The following is a 13,759-nucleotide window of genomic DNA, read 5'->3' on the forward strand; positions in this document are numbered from 1 at the left end:
TTTTTCTTTTTTTTCTTTTGTCTCTTGTTTTATATATATATATAGCACACAAAGGGTTTGAGACCCTTTGTGTTGTCCACGTGGGTTGGTCCCCACATAAAGAGGGACCACCCAACAAATCTCCCCCTCCCGATTATGTGGGGGGCTCCACCAAGCCCGCCGCGCTTCTGCAAATTTCAAGTTTTTGCATAGGCAACGGTTTTGTCATCATATCTGACCCATTATCATCAGTATAGATTTTCTCAATCTGTAACAGCTTATCCTCCAGTGCATCACGAATCGAATGACACTTAACATCGATATGTTTCGATCTTGAATGGAAAGTTGAATTCTTTCTGAGATGGATGGCATTCTGACTGTCACAGTAAAGTACATACCTCTCTTGCTGTAGCCCAGTTCTTGTAAGAACTTTTTCATCCATAACAATTCTTTGGCCGCTTCAGTGATAGCAATGTACTCTGCCTCTGTGGTAGACAAAGCAACACACTTCTGCAATCTGGACTACCATGACACTGCTCCCTCTTAATAAGTAATTAGGTACCCTGAAGTAGATTTTCTAGAATCAATATTCCCAGCCATATCTACGTCTGTAAACCCATCAAGCACCTGTTGACCACTGCCAAAGCACAAACATACTCTCGAAGTACCTCTGAGATACCTGAGAATCCATTTCACAGCTGCCCAATGTTCTTTGCTAGGATTAGAAAAGAACCAACTGACAACTCCAACTGCATGAGCGATATCAGGCCTCGTACACACCATGGCGTACATCAAGCTACCCACGGCTGATGCGTAAGGCACTTTCTTCATTTCATCTTTTTCTTTCTCACTTGTAGGACTTTGTTTTGAACTCAACTTCAAATGCCTTGCAAGTGTAGAGCTCACCGGTTTTGCCTTGCTCATGCTGAACCTGTCCAATACCTTCTCAATATAACTCTCTTATGATAGCCACAATTTTCCTTTCTTCCTATCATGAGAGATCTTCATACCAAGGATATGCTTTGCAGGTCCCAAGTCCTTCATAGCAAAGGACTTACTCAATTCTTTCTTCATTCTGTCAATTTTACTAGTGTCACGACAAACAATCAACATGTTGTCCACATATAGCAAGAGAATAATAAATTCTCCATCAGAGAATTTCTTCACAAACACACAATGATCTGCTGTAGTTCTCTCATACCTATGATCAACCATAAAAGAATCAAACTTCTTATACCACTGCCTCGGTGCCTACTTGAGTCCGTACAAGCTCTTTTTCAACCGACACACTAGGTGTACTTTGCCTTTAGCTGTGAACCCCTCTGGTTGCTGCATATAAATTTCCTCCTCCAAGTCACCATGAAGGAAAGCAGTCTTCACATCAAGCTATTCAATCTCCAAATTCATTTTGGCAGCCAAACTCAAAACAACTCTAATAGAAGACATCTTTACTACGGGTGAGAAAATTTCATCAAATCAATGCCCTTCTTTTGACCGAACCCTTTTACAACTAGTCGCGCCTTATACCTTGGCTGTGATCTGTTTGGTTCAATCTTGCATCTGAACACCCATTTATTCTTGAGTGCTCTCTTGCCCTTAGGCAGTTCCACCAAATCATACGTGTGATTTTCATGCAAGGATTTCATCTCGTCTTGCATGGCTTCTAACCATTGATTTTTCTGGTCATGCAGCATAACCTCTTGATAGCTTTCTGGCTCTCCCCCATCAGAAAGTAACACATACTCATTGACTGAATACGTTCTGGAAGGCTGTCGGTTTCTAGCAGATCTCCTCAACTGAATCTCAACGGCTGGTTCTGAAGAAGCTTCCTCTGGATGCTCTTCTGACTCCACATTATCAATTGCAGGCTCACCATTTTCACCAACTATATCAACTTGTTCTTCTTGTACATCTCCCATGTGTTCATCATGCATCACACAAGGAGGAATAACTGGATCCAAATCAACACGGTATTCATTGAGAGACTCTACCTTTTTCTGATCCAAGTCTTCAATGGTTTGATCTTCAATGAATACGACATCTCTGCTTCGTATGATTTTCTTATTAACTGGATCCCACAATCTATAACCAAACTCCTCATGCCCATAACCCATGAAGGTACATTGCTTGACTTTGCTATCAAGCTTTAACCTCTCATCTCTAGGAATATGGACGAATGCCCTGCAGCCAAACACTCTCAAGTGCTCAAAAGAAACATCTTTCCCTGTCCAAACCCTTTGAGGAATGTTACCATCCAAAGGAACTGAAAAAGAAAGATTTATCAAGTCAACTGCTATCCTCATTGCCTCACCCCAAAAATGTTTAGGCAATTTTGCATGAGAGAGCATACACCTGATTCTCTCACAGATGGTTCTGTTCATTCTCTCTACTACGCCATTATGCTGCGGAGTCTTGGGTACAGTTTTCTCAAGCTTGATCCCATGGCATTTGCAATATTCTTCAAATGGTCCTCTGTATTCACCACCATTGTCTGCACGAACGCATTTTAACTGCTTTCCAGTTTCTCTTTCAACCTTCATATGAAAGACTTTGAACATACCCAATACCTGATCTTTGGTTTTCAAAGCAAACACCCATACCTTTCTAGAGTGGTCATCAATAAAAGTTACATAATAAAGAGCACCACCTAGAGTTTTAGTGTTCATAGTGCAGACATCAGTGCGAACTAAATCAAGAATATTAGACTTTCTTGATGAAGAGGATTTTTGAAATGAAACTCTTCTTTGTTTTCCAACAAGACAATGAGTGCAGGGCATTAGTGACGTACCTTTATTATTAGGTAGGAGTTGTTCCTTGGCGAGAATCTGAAGTCCCTTCTCACTCATGTGACCAAGCCTCTTGTGCCATAGCTCAATGGAGTTTTCATTCTCAACAACAATCGCATCTCCCTTGACTAGTCTTGCAGCTGTCTTGTAAAGAGTGTTGGTCTTCTTTCCCCTGGCTAAGATAAGAGAACCTTTGCTCAGTTTCCACTGTCCACCTCCAAGGTAATTGTGGTAGCCTTCATCATCAAGTTTCCCAATAGAAATCAAGTTGAAGCGCATTTCAGGAACATGCCTGACATCCTTGAGAATCAATTTGCACCCAATGCTGGTTTCTAGCTGTATATCTCCCATGCCCACAACTTTACACTTTGCTTCATTTCCCATCCTAACCCAACCAAAATCGTCACTGGTGTAGGAAGAGAAGAAATCTCTATGTGGAGTAATATGAAAAGATACTGTTGTATCAACTACCCACGTAGATTCATCACATGCGAGATTAGCATAAGCTTCATCAAAAGCAAATACCACATCACCATCAGATGCAACTGCTGCAGTGTCTTTTTCTTCTTGACGTTCTTCGTCTTTTCCTTTCAACTGTTCCCTCTTAAACTTTCTCTTCTTATATGCCCAGGCTTGCCACAGTGAAAACATTTTATGTCTGTTTTTGAATAAGACTTTCCTCTTGACTTGTCACGACTGTCATACCTATTAGGTTTTCTGCTTTTACTTCTCCCCCGCCTTTCTATAACAAGTGCCTCTGAATGAGAAGAAATACCTTGCTCTTTCCTTCTTGCCTCTTCATTGAACATGCTGTCTTTTACCATACCCATAGTTATCACACCATTGGGAGCCGAATTACTGAGTGACACCACCAAGGTTTCCCAACTGTCTAGCAAAGAACTCAACACAAGTAATGATTGCACCTCATCATCTAGTGTAAGTTTCATGGTAGACAACTCGTTCAACATTCCCTGAAAATTACTCAGATGCTCCGTAACACTATGCCCATCTTTCTACTTCAAATTCACAAGCCTTCTTATCACAAAGGCTTTGTTTTGAGCAGTCTTTCGTTCATAAAGACTCTCTAACTTCTGCCAAAGACCATAAGCATCAACTTCTTTAGCTACATGATGAAAGATACTTTGATCAACCCACTGCCTAATATATCCAATGGCTTTCCTATTCAATTTCTTCCAATCATCGTTGGTTGCAGCAACTGGTTTGACACATTTCAACTCAATGGGGTCAAACAATTCCTTGCAATACAAAATATCTTCCATCCTAGTCTTCCAAATTGAATAATTGGAAGCTATGAGTTTAACCATGCTATTAGATGACTCTTCCATTTAATTCACACAAGAACTCCGCACGAACAATGAACCAAAGGCTCTGATACCACTTTGTTAGGGGTGAACACCAATTTCAGATGTTCAGCGGAATTAATCTACCCCTCATTGTGCAAATTAAATAGTAACACAATAGTAAAATAATAATCAAGCAAACCCACAAGCAAGACACCAAGATTTTTACGTGAAAAACCCTACAATGCGAAGGTAGAAACCACGGAACCTAGTCCAGTTAAATCTTCCACTATCAACAATAATGAGTTTACAATTTGTCTTCCCTAGAGAAATATCTAGAGGTTATCACCACATCAAGAATACATGCATTCTTGGATTAAACATAAAATCATTACCCTAAAGTGGATTCCAACAAGAATAAAGAAAGATCTCACCAAGTAGGTATTAGCAACCAAGCGATTGGAGAGGAATTCCAACGATCGACACCAGTCAATACGTAGCACTCGTCTTCAGGAGCAACACTCTAAAATTGCATCAAGATCGAACCACAAACGACCTTCCAATCTCTGACGAATGTGAAAAAAAAAAAAAAAAAAAAAAAAAACGAAACCTTTTTTTTTTTCTTTTCCTCTCTCCCTGCGCCGCAATGTTCTTTCTTCTCCTGCGTGCCGCACTCACTCTTTCTTTCTTCTCTTTTTCTTTTTTTTTTTTCTTTTGTCTCACGTTTTATATATATATAGCACACAAAGGGTTTGAGACCCTTTGTGTTGTCCACGTGGGTTGGTCCCCACATAAAGAGGGAATACCCAACATTACACAAGTATTCCCTCATGGAGCTTTGGAGGTTCACAACCCCCAGACCGACCAGTCATTCAAAGTCAATGGACACAGAGTCAAGCCATACATTGAAACAAACTTTGCACCAAGAGATCAAGATTTGGCATCACAAGATTTGGCACTTCAGTCTGTCCAATATATAGCACCACCTTCTGAAACATCTACTTCTGGACAGCACTGAGCGGGGACCACTATCTGGCTGAAGACGTAAAACTTAGCGCTCATGGGAGGCACTCCATAGTTTATCCTTTTATTTTGTTTAGTGTGTTTTAAGTTCAATTTTTATTTATGTATTTTTAGTTTTGTCTCTTTTTACTTGTTTGTGTGTTTTCTTATTTTGCAGGGACAAGTGTGCTTCACTTGAAGTTTTGGGGTATGCTATAAGCCATGCTTTCCAAGACAATATCAACCATCTCCCGGGTACACTCTTTCCTTTACTTAGAGACATTGGGGACAGTGTGTCATTTAAGTTTTGGGGTATGGGCACACATGTTCACACACACTTTGTCCCAATTTCATGTTATTTGTTTTGTGTGTTCATTTGTTTATTTGAAAAAAAAAAAAAAATTGCATGTTCATGTTTGCCCTAAAAATTTTAGTTAATCTAAAAGAATTGTGGCTTGAATTCCTTAGTGAGCTTAAGATTTTGAACACATTGATCTGATGAGTAAATTTGTTAGTTTGATTACTTGTTGAGGACAGTTGAAAAAATCACATGTTTGATCTGATCACACAAGCACATAGCACATAATCTGTGAGGTATGACATGAGGTCTGATATGTGTGTTTCTGCATCTTGGATGAAATTGGATGACTTATTAGATGACACTATGGCATATATAGTGATGAAAAAAAAAAAAGATATGAAATGAATGATCATTGATGGCTTTTCACTGAGTAACTAGACCTCTTGCTTCAAAGCATTGAGTGTTCACGTCAAAAGGTGAAAAATGTTGATTTGATCAATGTCATGGTTAGTTGGTTTTGTAGCCTTTTTTACTCGAGTTAGTAGGTCATTAGGGTTGTCTTTACACCTAATGCCCTAAAACCACCTGGTTTGGGAGTTATTGACTTAACACTCGCTACAAGGGTCAATTAGAGAGCTTAAGGGAACCAAACATTGTATAACTTGACCAACAAAAAAAAAAGTGAAAGAGAGAGAGAGAAAGAAAGAAATATGCCATTGCTGTTCATTCTATTAGGGATTTCAATGAATTTTGAGATATAGAGACATTACACATTGGAAAGAATTGGAAGCCTCATAATTTTGTGCTAGTTCACTTTACATTGTTTCCAAACTTGTGATGATTTAGCATGTCCTTTGTAAGTAATTGAACTTTGAGATTCCAATTCATTGTGAAGATGGAGTTCATCTTTTTAAGCCTGCTAATGAATGAAAATCATGATCTTGAAGTAATACTTTAATGTATGGGATAACATGAACTGTGCATGATGTTTGTGGGTAACAATTCTGGAAAACCCTCACGAGACTCCACTCGTCCTCTAGGGAATTCCTAGAGGTTTAAAAGGCTTGTTGCATATGCTAAATACAATCGTACATCCCACGAAAGATGAATTTATCTTTTTGTTTTCTGTTTTTCCATTTTGTTTCTAGTTTAGTATTGCTAAGGCACTAGCACTATGTAAGTTTGGGGGTGTGTTAAGTGCTAAAATATTCATATTTTCAGCCATTAACTTGCATGTTTTAATACTTTGATTTTAATTAATTAGGTCATTTTAATTTCTTTTTGTGCTTTCCATACTTTTGTAGGCTTTTGGAAGAAAATGAAGTAAATCTGGAAGATTCGGGCTCAAAGAGAGAAGATGGGAAAAATGGGAGCTCCTAACACTGCGATCGATCACAGGTTACCTGCGATCAAGCGCAGTACCAGAGAAGACACAGCACGAAGCAGGCAATCAGCGTTCGAGCGCAGAAACAGAAGAGGCTCAATCGCAGACCTGCGATCGAGCGCACACGGGTTGCGATCGATCGCACCCATGTGCAGGAGACATATCAAGTGGCAGCCAGATTGTCATTCTTTCCATATTAGGGTTTTCCAACTCCCAATGGTAATAGGTTTTGAAACCCTACAAAAGTCCTAGGTTTACTAGTTTGTCAAGGACTTCTAAAGCCTATAAATAGACTCCTAAGCCTCTAAAATAGGTATACTTTGTAAGGAGAAGAATTGGAGCTCTTCAAGTTCAAGTCTCGAGTTTATTCTTTTCCTTTCTTTTCTTTTTCTTTATGAAGATGTTTAACATCAACACTATTTGTAGCTAATTTATTTAGTAGGGCTAGATTGAAGGCCTAGTTATGTTTTGTTAATATTCAATATTGGCGCCTTTGTGATGATCTTGTTATGATGTCTAACTTGATTAAAACCTAGTTTCATGAATTCCTCATATGTGTGTGCCTGATCAACATGTGCATGTGGTATGGACTAGTTAGTTAAATCAATTTGGATGACCAAGTCCTAGGTTTAACATAAGTAACAAAAGATATCTACACCGGATTCTTGGGTTAATCAACATGGGGAACCGGGAGTAGACACCCATGCCCTAGGCCTCATGTGTTTGTCGATTTCCACAGTTTTATGCTTTCTTAAAGAACAACTTAGTAGACACCCATGCTAAATCCTTTAAGAAAGAAAAGAATTAGAGTAGACACTCATGCCTAATTCGTTGCTTAGGGAAATCAATAGCTTAGGTTGACAAACATTAGATATTCATAACATGATCAAAACATTGGCATATTGATATATTAGCTAAATATAATTAGTGGTGGATATCAAAGCCCTACATTTTTATCATTATTAATTTAAATCCAATCTTTTGTTTTATTTCACTTTGGGAATTAATTTTAGACAAGATTCAACAGTCCTCGTGGGAATGACCTCATATTTGCACACTATACTACTATGTTGACCTCGTACACTTGCAAGTAAAACATCCAGTTAGTTGCCTATTAATTTAGGTGGGTAATTGTGGAACAACACTCGGCCTGGTCCCCTCACAAGTGCTCGTGTAGCCAGGCCAACGCTCATGTGGTCCCCCACGCGAGCTTTCGTCTATTGTAGCTTCGAAACTCAAAAATTTCAAAAATGCCCCTCTAGGTGTTCCTAGTAACCCAAAGTTCAATTAACTCTCTAATCAAGCTGTCTTAAGCCTAATTAATTATTTTGGTCACTACAATTTCATTCTGAATCCCTTTGACCATTCAAACAAGAAGGGGGGAGAAGTATTGTGAAGGGTGGATGTATTCACTCTTTAAGGGGGAACTTGTTTGGTGTCTAGATTTTTGCATCTCACAAATGAGGTTGTGTGCTTTACCTTTATTATGTTGCTTTGACTCTTGACTTTATAATTTGCATATAATATGGGTGGTATGCTTTCTAAAATGTTTGTTATTGTTTTTAGAGAACAGGTACATTAACATATTCCATCAACCAAAGTCTAGTAGTGGTTTGTTAGGCTGGGTTGGGGTTCTAAATTGTTATTTACTTGTAATTGTTGTTATCTCTAATGTTGTTGGGTTTTGTCATTAAATGGCCAAAGGGGAGATTGTTAGGTTGTATTTGGCCTTATTCAATGATCGAAACATGTATTTGTAATTTCCCATTCATTTCCCTTGTGTTAAGGTGAAGATTGGAGGTGTTTTGGGTTTTGTCATTAAATGGCCAAAGGGAGAGATTTTTAGGTTTAGTCTTTCCTTATTTAATGAACAAAACATTTGTTTGTAATTTATCATTCTTCCCCAAGTGTTGGAGTGAAGATTGGATGTTTGTAAGAGTTCTTTGCCTTCCCCGTTGGATGGGGCGTTAGAATGGGCATGTGACGAGGCTAAAGGATAGCTCTCTGTTTTCCAGTTAGGAACCGCATCAGAACGGGACATGTAACAGAAAGTTTTTGTTTCCTCGTCAAAAGGTGTGTCAGGACGTGACATGTAACAGGAAGTTATTGTTTCCTTGTCAGAAGGTGCGTCAAGACAAGCATGTAATGGGAGGCTACTGTTTTCTCGTCAAGAACTTCGTCAAGACGGGACATGTAACGGGACCAATATTGGACTCCCTGTTTTCTCTTCAAGAGGTGCGTCATGGCAGGATCGTGACGGGTATGTAGATCTACTTTTTACTCTTTGCATCTCAACGAGGATTAACTCCCGTTACAACGAGGATGGCTCAAAATATCAGATTTTGGCCATCCCATCCTGACAGAAGACAATCCCCGTTAAGACGAAAAGAAGTAAAATTCCAGATCTATAAATACCTATCTTATTTTCAAAACTCTATGAACCTCTCCATTTCTATTTTATGCTCTTTTGAGTTTGGAGGTTCCTAGTGAAGAAAGGGTTGCTATTATCACTCATGGAAGTGATACCCTTCACCATCGTTTGTACCAAGTAAGGCTACCTAAAAAGCTTTGTGCATTCTCGCTTACATGGGGTTTTTGTGTTGATTTCAAACCATGCCATACACATCACGCATCCGCAAAGAAGTCTACCGAAGGGTCGGTAAGGAGATGCACTCCGTGAGATAGTCAGGATATAGACAAGCTAGGGAGCTTGTTGTTCTTACTAAGTCTAGAAGTCCTCCAGGGGGTGAGTCTCGTATAGTTTGTAACTTTGAATCTTCATAGAGTAATTTCCCGGGTTTGGCTGTCCCGGAGTGGTTTTTCCCTTTGATTGGTTCAAAGGGTTTTCCACTTCGTCAACAAATTTTGTGTTGTGGTTGTGTGAATGCTTTTTATTGTTGTGTTGGTTTAATCTTGAGTATAGTTATTTATTTTGGTTATATAAATCAGTTATGCATTTGATTTAGGGGTAGAACACCATCCATGTGTTTTATCAGATGTGTTGTATTTCGTTATAATAGGGATTTGTGATGTCGGAGGACTCGAGCGAAAGCACGAGGTAAGTAAACACTTACAACCACTTTCCTTAAAAACGTGCGATATGTAAACTAACTAAGCTCGCGTATGATATGAGCATGTCTATATTTTCGTATAACTCGGTAACTGTCTTAATAACTGGTTGATAAGATGCATCGTATGACATGGTACACCGGTACGTGCGGTATAATGGCCATGGGCTTACAATATAAACTTGATTCTGTGGTCAAATGTGTGTATGGATATGATATAAGGGCCTTGAATCCAATGGTTGTTTCATGATCAGCATAGCCTTAAGTAGCGGGTCACTACATGACGTACATCATTAATAGCGTAGGCCACCTGAGGTCGAACTTGGTCGAGCTACTAGTGTTATGGACGGTAGCATATAGTGATAGAGGCACCGACACTATATTACAAGTCCCTCGGGATAGCACCAACCCTACTGAGAATGGGTAATATCTCGAGTAGATCATAGATGATAGTTATGACTTAATAAAAGCATTATTTTTCTGCATTAAAACTCTTAGGCGATTGCCGTTGGAAGTACACCCCTTTCCTTCAACAAAACGATATTTTTAAGTTGTATTAACAGAGACAACACCTCTTTCAAACATTTGTCAAATTGCAAGTTTCCTTTTGCTCAGTAAAAACTAGTTCATGTCGTATCCAATTGTGAGATTTACTTACTAAGTCGTTAGACTTACGCGATTATTAAATCATGTAGGAAACTTATTTCTAAGAAGAGAAGAGTGGCAAGGTTGCCACTACGAACTTTGCTTAAGGTTAAGATCTTCACATTATTATCAGGTTTAATTAACTCATTGTTTCTACTAGTTGCTATTTGTCTATGGTTTGAGGTTAATATATATTTCCTTTATGGTTATTAGAATTCTCAGATTTATTTCACTTTCCTATGCATTAACTCTGATGATGCTTGGAGGGGCGGTTTCTCATTTAGCTACCAGTTAGATAAACTGAGGTAATTGCCAATAAACCTTTCAGGCTGGTCTGGTCGATGCCAAATTTGAGGGCGTTAACCCCGCCTACCCCCCCCCCCCCCCCTCATGATTAGGCCTTTTAAACAACTCATGCCCAAATCATTTAGCTAAGCTTAGCCCACTGAATTGCTTACCAAACACGCTTTTTAAATGAAGGTTTTACATTTAGGATCTGTTTACTTCGACGTAAAATGGTTTCCTTCGTAAAATATTTTCAGGAAAGCCATTTTCCCTGTAAATATTTTCCGTTGAAAACATTTTACGGCGTTTACCTTGCACACGGAAAATAATTTTTTTTAATATCATTTTTTATATTTTTTTTTTCCAATAAGGTCCCCGCAGGGACTTGCTTGGGACCCCGCCAGAACTTAACCGGGATCTCGCCGAGACCTACACAGGACTTGACCGGGACCCGCCCAGGACTTGCAGGAACCCGACCAGGACTTGACCGGGACTTGACTGGGACCTGACCGAGACTTGCTCGGGACCTGCCCGGGACTTGACCGAGACCCCCCCGGGACCCAGCCGGGACTTGACCGGAACCCGCCCGGGACCCGCCGGGACTTGATCGGGACCTGCCCAGGACTTGCTCGGGACCTCGCCGGGACCTGCCCGGGACTTGACTGGGACCCCGACAGGACTTGACCGAGACCCAACCAGGCAAGTTCCAGGCAAGTATTGGGCAAGTCCGGTCAAGTCTCAGGCTTTTTTTTTTAATTTCCGTCCAATTTAACGGAAATTAGTAACGGAAGGTTTAAATTGAAAATTTTTGAAACATTAAGGAGGTACATTGCCAATTTTTAAAACTTTGAGGTTCAAATTGAAAAACTCCTGAAACTTCAGGGGGTAAAGTGAATTTTCCCAAGTAATTAACTTCTTTTGCATTAATTCTATTTTCTAACATTTTCTCAAAGAAAAGGCATATTTAGTCTATTAGAAGTATTAGAATAGAGTCCGGAAAAAAAAATATATATTAGTAGGGAAAAATCCACTTTACCCCCCTGAAGTTTAAGGAGTTTTTTAATTTGAACTCCAAAGTTTAAAAATTGGCAATGTACCCCTCTAATGTTTCAAAAATTTTCAATTTAAACCTTATGTTACTAATTTCCGTCAAATTGAACGAAAAATCTATGAAATTACGAAATTACCCTCAAGCTTTTTTTAAAAAATTTCCATCCAATTCAACAAAAATTAGTAATGAAATGTTTAAATTGAAAAATTTTGAAACATTAGAGAGGTACATTGCCAATTTTTAAACTTTGGGGTTCAAATTGAAAAATTCCTGAAACTTCAGAGGGGTAAAGTGAATTTTCCTCATATTAGTAAGTTCATAAAAACTTCTACGAAACCTGCTTGCTATATTATTAGTAAGTTTTGCCTCTTGTGTAAGTTACATATGTTGCAGTATATTCGTGGATGCTGTTAATACAACATAAAAAATAAAAATAAAAATAATAATTAAAAAAAAATGATGGGATTTGAGGTTTAACATCATAATTCCCTCCAAATCTTGGAATAGCATTGAATTACTAATAAAAATAAGAGAAAAATCTACTTTACCACCCTCAAGTTTCAGGGGTTTTTCAATTTGAACCCCAAAGTTTAAAAATTGGTAATGTACCCCCTAATGTTTCAAAAATTTTCAATTTAATGCTTTCGTTATTAATTTCCGTCAAATTGGACGGAAATCTATGAAATTACGTAATTACCCTCAGGCTTTTTTTTTTTTTTAATTTCTGTCCAATTTAACGGAAATTAGTAACAGAATGTTTAAATTGAAAATTTTTGAAACATTGGGGGGGGGGTTCATTACCAATTTTTAAACTTTGGGGTTCAAATTGAAAAACCCTTAAAACTTCGGGGGGTAAAGTGGATTTTCCCCTAAAAATAAATAAATCTCTCCAAATCTAGAAGCTTATTAACTGATCATAGTTATCTATACCAAAAAAAATTGCCAAAAAAACTCACCAGCCTTAAATATTAAGCCAAAACAAATATTTTATCCGAGTATCCTAGACAAAACATACCAGGAGTATAAGATATTCTTACCTATTTAACAAAGCCCTAAGTACTCATGCTTCTTCTAGTTTGGGAACCTGGGATACAAAGTGGGGGAGGGGGATGAAGATCCTGGTAATATATAGGGTTTAAGCAATATACCCAAGTACCTTCCAATAGAGTTACCACAAGTGCATTCAACCCATTTTCAATAACTGAACAGTAAGCACCAATAAAGAGCCTCACCTGTATTCCATCAAGGACCTTAAGATGATGTGAAAACATTATCATCGTATGAGAATTGCAGTGTACATCCAAATCTTCTGTATCATCTGATTGTGCAACAAGTGGATGAATGGAAAGCCATTCACAAAAATCGGAGAGCTTTGCAGTACCAAGTTCTTGGTAGGAGAGCTTCCCCGGTCTGCAACAATCACCACTATCTGAAAGCATAGGGTGATAAGCAAATGTGCATAAAAGCAGGCTAGATGCCTGAATTGTAAACTCAAAAATGGCTTCTTCACCCAATAATCAAGCAGCACTCCATAGACAACTTATTATCAAGTTAAACATGGTTAAGATTAAACTTAACCCACGTGAGACACAAGGATCATAACAAGCTCCTTGAAGGAACCACTTTTATTTTGAATTCTGTTGGTGTTCATATTCGAAAGGGAGCAAACAAATGCTTAGAAACTGTTTGGAAGAAATCATCTAATGAGAAAGCACTAATGCCTTCGTCTGCAATCATAGCAGCAGAACTTTTCATGAATATCAAAAACCTGTTTCTATAAAAGAATTTACGAACTGGCTTTTTTTCTCTGCAGATCAATGATCACGTTGAATAATTTCATGAAACATAATTATACCAGCAACTGAATGAAGTTTTACAAAATATTTTTTCCCCACTAGAGCCCTGCCAAATTGTAAATACACCTAACCCAGATTATATAAAGCGAGCTGCTGGGTGA

This window comes from Corylus avellana, chromosome 3, assembly GCF_965113065.1.
Source record: "Corylus avellana chromosome 3, dhCorAvel1.hap1.2, whole genome shotgun sequence".
Classification (NCBI taxonomy): domain Eukaryota; kingdom Viridiplantae; phylum Streptophyta; class Magnoliopsida; order Fagales; family Betulaceae; genus Corylus; species Corylus avellana.